Below are 7,190 nucleotides of genomic sequence, written 5' to 3' on the forward strand. Positions count from 1 at the left end.
TTCACTCCTTCTTTTTAAACTCTTGTAAGTGGGATTCATCTTGTCTAATAGGAGATATCTACGATTTGGGTGGGAATATATGAGAGTGGTGCCTAAGTTTTTGTTGTTGTCTTTTGAGACATAATCAATTCAGTGAATGGAATCAAAAGCTGAATAAACACCAAGCCAATCAAGTGTTAAAGTGTGTTTTCAATAAGTCTAAAAAGTCTCCAGATGAACTTTCAACCAGACCTCCACTCAATGTAACGAAGAGTACATATGCAGTCACGCATAATGACTAAATGCAGATGTACAAATTGATGATCTAATGAGTTACCTTTTCCCAATAATTCATTAAATGCTACAGAATCATTTTATTTATTATTTGTTACTACTAAATATTTCACGTGCATTAATACTGGTCTTTGCTCTGAACAATATTTAATATATAAATACAAGGTTTTAAAAGGGAATGGCATAGAGGAAAAAAGTTAAAATAGTATATGATCTGTGTGTCTTTTATTTTTTATATTTAAGGTGATTTTTTCTTTTGGAGTGTGGGTTTGTTTGTTTTGTGGTAGTGTGTTTTTGTTTTTTTCTAATAAAAAAACAAAGGTCAAGAGAATTTGAGTAGATGAGAAAGCAGGAAAATAAAAAAAATAGTAGAATGACTAATACTCTTTTCCACCCTACGGTAACCATACGAGGCCAATGGAAATGGATCATTTGCTGTATTATTGCACTAAAGCAGTGTATTAATTCTGGAGCTTGACTGAGCCTTGAACAGAAAGAATAGAATAAAGTTTGTTCAAATGAAATTTGTTGCCTCCTGTGAACCGTATGGTTGCAAAGTATTTCCATTGAAAATATTTAAATATTCAGAGGCAAAATTTTGATTTTTGAAGGTTTCCTCCCATGCTAGTTCACCGAAAAGAGTAGTTGAAGAAACACTACACAAAATTTGGATTAAATTTTTCACTTAATTTTATGATAAATGTTTTGCATTTCCAGTATTTTTGATATATAATCCATTAGGTTATTAAATATTAATACAGTAAGTTTTTAGTTGTTTTACAAGTATTTTATAATAAGGCAATTTGAGAGTATGGAAAATTTAACATAGAGGAAAATATGCAATGAAAATCAAATCAAGCAAGTGCAACAGTTACTCATGATAACACTAGGATTATCAATGTATGACAACACAAATTTTTTATGCATATTGATTCTCGTCCAGTAGAGGCAAATTGCTGCTGAGAGCAAGTGGTTCCATTAAGCTTCCAAATTAGTGAATTCCTGAGCTAAGTAGCTTGGGAAGGTACACTGAAGGTTTCATCTTTCTAGATTCTTCTATTTATTATCTTTACTTATGTAAAGAGTTCATTAGAAAGAATTTAACATTGAAATATGGTAACTTTTTAGCCTCCTTTAATGCAGTCACGCATGTCTTTAACTACCAGACATAAAACTGCTTAATTCTGTGTATATTAATGGGTTCATATGTCATAAAGCCAGAAGAAACACTGTAATCGAGTCTCCTATGTGACACAATACAGGCCATAGAACTTCAGTGAATTAAGTGGTACATCATGTCTAAGTAAATGTGACTGAAATGGAGCATATTAAAATAAAGCATACATTTTTTAATAGATTCTTGACTTTAAAAAGTCACTGTAACAGAATTTGTGACAATCTTTCATACATTTTCTCAATAAATCTAGCTTTTGAAAACACACAGTATGTTGATTCTGTATCACTTTAGCCTTTTACTTAGAATGTCTTATGAAACCTAATATAGAACAAAAGTATGTTATCTCATCATCTTGATCAACAATATTTGAAATATCATAAAACCAATACAGGGGATAGCGGGACACTATTGTGTATTTGTGATAATTATATTAATCTACATCATTTTCTTTGTATCTACAGTCAATGCAAATTAGTGTGGATTTATGATATCAGCCCTTCCACAATTTGAGTGGATAAGATTTGTAACTGCCAGGGCAGACTTATTTGAATCTCATAGTTAAATCCTAAAAAGTATTAACGGAGAATTAGTAGAACATTAGAGTATTAATTTCTACTTTTTAAAAAACTTTTCATGATTTCCAAGACCACACAACCTAAAAATGGTCTAGAAATTTTTTCTAATAGTGCTTCAAAAGTTTTTAGGTATGATCTACCTAGGCAAGTTAAAATATACCTATATTTCTGTGATTGCAATAATTTTTATCCTAAGCCAAGGTACTGTGAATTCCATTGTTACTTTTAGTTTCTTAAATTTCCTCTTTTTGGGAGGGGAGAGAGGCAGATCTTTATAATGCTATTGAACAAAGTACAGAAAGGATCTTAATTTTATATGCAAACAAGTTGGATTAATTACATCCCATTTGCTAATTTTTGTGGGATTTCTTCCCTTAAGATACTTTCTGCGCGTGTATGCACAGTGACATCTGAGTGTGTGCATGCAAAACAATGTCTGTAGTTATGCCTATATGCAAGTTATGATGTAAAATTTAAAACAACTTTAAGATACGTTTGCACCTCAAAATTATGACTTTTTCAAGACTCGTTTCGAAGAAGAATGTTAACTTTTAGTTTTGTAATTAATTCTTTTTCATGTTTTTGTTAATATCCAAAATAGAATCAGTCAGAAATTTTAAAATTAATTTTATAATTGGTATAATTTATATATAGGGGTTGTTATTTAAAATTTTTCAAGGAATTTTTAAGGAATACTTTGATAAGCATAATTTAACATCTACAGTGCACCAATTTTCTCTGAAGTCTCCAAGGAAAGCTTACATTTTCTCCTCCAACTATAGTTCTAAAAAATATTTTTTTAAAAAATCTTCACAAACTTAATTTGAGATGTTCAGAAGCCTGGTAACCTAAAACAATTTAACTTACCTTTGTTGATTATATTTTTGAGAATTTTGTTTCATTTGTGATTTCTAAGTCAGCAGCACTAGGATATCAAGTGTTTCTAAGCAGATCACATTACCAAAATGGCTAGTTTGTTTATTCATTTGTTTGATTCTGGCAACAGTGATTAACTGGTATAGTGATTGTGAGAACAACATTTCATAGAGTTAGCATTCCAACTAAACTTACAAGTAATTTTCTATCTATAGTGTTATCAATAAACTTCTGCATATATGTTACTCAAAGGAATCTTATAAGTAACTTCAGATTTTGAACTGAATGCACTAGATCTATCTGAAATAGACAATATTGATCAGATGATTCTTTTGATTTTGTTTCACTTGAACAAATAGCTGCTGTCAAAGGTGAAAAGGTCTTTCCTTTTTCAGTGGAATTTCTTCTAATTTCTCCCATCGTTATGGATTTATAAGTGAGCAATTTCATATTTAATTGCAAAATAAGTGGAGGCATGTGTCTGGAAGATGGGGAGAATGGCATATTCAATTTCCTTGTGGCACATATTAAACTTCTAAGAACATGTTTGCCTAGGCTTCTGCTGGATTTAGTCAGACTTCAGCTAGCAGGTAAGTAAGCATTGTATAAACATTTTCTTTTTTGTACCAATGTTTAGCCTCTCTTCATTCAGACTTCATGATTTTTACATTTTTACATATAGTAGATTGTTTCTTGTTAGCAACCATTATAGGAAAAAATATACTGTGAAAGAAAAGTCAAATAAAGAGCTAAATTTTCAGAGTGAAATACAGGACATTGGTTTACATATTGTTTTAATACAGAATAAAAAATATCTAAGAAAAAAAATTCATTGGTTTCCTTGTTGGCCTTTATTGTTACTGCTACTCTATCAATAGCTGTTAGATTGTACTCCTTCTATTACTATAAGACCATATGTTTTAAACATCTTCTAACTACTCTACTTCTTTGAACTAAAGCTTTATCTTTTAAAAGGATAGTATATCTTAGTTACATCAGTAAGCTGACTGTTAGCTAAAATGTATACAAATAGAGGTGATATTTCTACCTGTACAAAGTGGAATTAAGTGTATATGATCCACTTTTGCTTCATTGTATGCTTAATATTGTTGGAAAATTTAGACTTATAAAGATACTTCTGAGGTGAGTGCCAAAAATCAGAAAAATATAAGTGTTTAAAAAATTAGTCCAAGAAGTCTGAGTCATGTCTATGAAGACTCTTTCATTCATTTCTCCTTATTATTCTTTAATCGAGACTTTTGCTTGTAAGGCATGTGAGACCATTCTCCAAAATTCATGTCAATTAATAATTTACTCCTAATTTGGTATAATCTCAGGAGATGTTTGAGGCACCTACTACTGCTTAGTATCAACCTGAATGAGGGGGTGGAGTACTTGTGTGTGTGATGCTGCTCTACCATTTCTGCTTACATAACATTTTCACTTCTATATCTAAAATACTTTAGAAATTACTGTTTCAATTTAATTTATTTTCCCCTTCATTCCTCAATAATAATTCTCTTTTCCAGGTTAATTTCAGGAAATCTGTAGAGAGCTATATGCAAATGCCTTGCTTCAAAATGAAAATTTCTAGAATTATAGTCATTATGTACTTACACAGACACCTGACATGCTATGTACTGTAACCACTCTATAACAATTTATGGTTATGTAAATTGGGATGTAGAATAGTTGATGTCTTTTATGTTGCATCACTTCATGACTTTTATCTTCTAGGTCAAATACAACTGAAGAAATATCTCAGGCTTGCTAAATTGACTTTGTACCACACAAGGTAACTACACAATGAAGTAATATTAATTTAGAGACAATATTATGATATGAGAGGAATTCTAGTCTGTTCATATGTGAGAAGTCATGTTAGTGCTAGAGAAATTAGTTTGAAATAAGTAATACCCCACATCTAAGAGAGCTTGGAAGGGAAACCATGTAGGCTAGTACCTTCTTACCTCTTTTTACGCTGTCTCTGTGTGCACATAATTTCTGTTACGCTTTGATGTTTAGAAAAGATTACAGTCTGGCACAATTACAGCTCCTGGAGCAGTTCCACAACCATTGTGAAAATTAAAGAATTGAAATATACAATTTCTATTTTGTTTTTCAATATCCATATTAAATATAGATGACAGCCAGATAATATTTTATAGAAAGCAAAAAACTCTAAATTGTCAAGCACATTTCAAATGTATCCATAAGTCTGATTTTTAATATCCTTTCTTTGAATACATTTGCCAAAGAAATATCCAGTGAATTTGACAAAGTCATTATGTTTGGGGGGAATATTAGGTCATGCTTGCAGGTAAGGAAGAGTAGAGGATGAGAAAATATTCTACACTGAGAAAATATTATGATTTCATATAATGTTTGTTGATGGAGAGACAAACCAAAGCTTGTCGAGCTCTGAGCATTCAGGCCAGATTTAGGAAAAGATCTTTAAAAAGAGAAATCAAAGTAATTGTGCATAAGTGAACATATAATGTTTATGAACCTTTTCTTGCAGAAAAAAAGAAAGGTGTATTAGTATTCATATTTGAAATACATGATGTGTTGAAATTACTAAAATACATAATTCAATTAGCAGGAGAGAAGGAAAGGTCACATGATGATGTTCAAACACCTCTAGATATCCTTAAAAAACTGTAAAATTACGATGCAAGGTCAGAAATTACAGACTATGACCTCATGTGTATTTTAGTGTGGAAAATCTGTTTACTCATCAAGTAATGAGCAAATGAACCTCCTGCAAAAAGATCAGTTAATAGCCACTAAGATTTGCCGAATGCAATTTTTTCTTCAAAGAAACCTTGTTTAATGATAGGGGTTTTTTAAAAAATTACTGTGGAGGCTGCAAGGAACCATTATTTTGTATATATAGCACTAAGAATCTTGAATTCCTTTGGAAAAGAATATTCAGGATTTAAAAGGACAGAAGTTTATGGGAAGGTAACTGCAAGTATATGTTCATAGAATCAAAGAATCATAGAATGGTTTGGGTTAGAAGGGACCTTAAAGATCATCTAGTTCCAACACCCCTGCTGTGGGCAGGGACACCTTTCACTAGGTTGCTCAGAGCCTGACCTTGAACACTTCCAGGGATGGAGCATCCATGTCTACTCTGGGCAACCTGTTCCAGTGCCTCACCATCCTCACAGTAAATAATTCTTCCTAATATCTATTCTAAATCTACCCTTTTTTAGTTTAAATCCATTCCCCCTTATGCTATCACTATATGCCTTTGTAAAAAGTCCCTCTCCATCTTTCTTCTAGGCTCCATTCAGGTACTGGAAGGCCACAATTAGGTCACTCCTGAGCCATCTGTTTTCCAGGTTGAACAAACCCAAGTCTCTCAGTCTTTCCTCATAGGAGAGGTGCTCCATCCTTCTAATCATCTTGTGGCCCTCCCTCTGGACTTGATCCAACAGGCTGATGTCCTTCCTGCGCTATATGTGCTATATGTTGACAAGATAATGCTTTTTTCATCCTACAGCACTGTGTAATCAGTTCTGTGTAAAGTGTTGCACATAGTTACAAATAAAATTATTTTAAAAATCACTGCTGACTGTATTTAATATAAATTACTCTTAGGAAAAAAACAGGAAAACATATAAGGTGTCATTACTATTGACCCTTAAATATTTGAGGATAGGGGGAGATGATTAGCCGCTTAGTAAAATAAAAAGTTCAGATTTATTTGGTACAAAATACATCCTCATTTAATTCCCAGCAATTCTACTGTTTTTTCCCTCAATAATTTCTAGGTTTTCTTGTCTCCTTATGTATGTTCCTTTCTAATTTTTCTCCTTTAAAGCAAATTGTGAGATTTTCTATTATTTGATAATTTAGTTTCAGATTTCCAGTGTTTCCAGCCCTCTCAGTTCCAACTGCCTCACATCTTTCTGCTTAGAGTATCAGACTGAAAATACTCTGAAGGGTTCAAGGTATGTTTGCTACTAGGACAGAGTATCATGGAGAGGTGCTCGGAAGTTTGCGCTGTAGTCCCCATTCTGAATATGCTATGCATGTCTTAATTGTCCTTGTAGTCATCCACATTAAATGAAAATGTGAAAGCAGGGTTTTTTTCGCTGAAGCATTCACAATAACCAAGTTTATTGGGTACAAATCGCAATTCAAAATAAGTTCACAATTTTATGGTAAGTGTGAAGGTCATAAGACTTCCTCACTTACACAAATTGTTGTTTTCTGGAACAATTGGTCAAAGGAACAAATTTGTCACTGCTGCTGAATCAGTAGAGACAAAAGCCATTACA

General features: G+C 32.3%; 1 long non-coding RNA gene across 1 annotated transcript; it reads left to right on the top strand.

The window, feature by feature from the left end:
* Positions 1 to 3,332: 3,332 nt before the first annotated feature.
* LOC108496055 lies at positions 3,333 to 6,238 on the top strand. The gene is made up of 3 exons (XR_001874302.1): positions 3,333 to 3,491; positions 4,639 to 4,696; positions 6,190 to 6,238. It is a non-coding gene; the product is annotated as an uncharacterized LOC108496055 (long non-coding RNA).
* The last annotated feature ends 952 nt before the right edge of the window (positions 6,239 to 7,190 follow it).

This window comes from Lepidothrix coronata, unplaced genomic scaffold (assembly GCF_001604755.1).
Source record: "Lepidothrix coronata isolate B3197 unplaced genomic scaffold, Lepidothrix_coronata-1.0 Scaffold36, whole genome shotgun sequence".
NCBI lineage: Eukaryota > Metazoa > Chordata > Aves > Passeriformes > Pipridae > Lepidothrix > Lepidothrix coronata.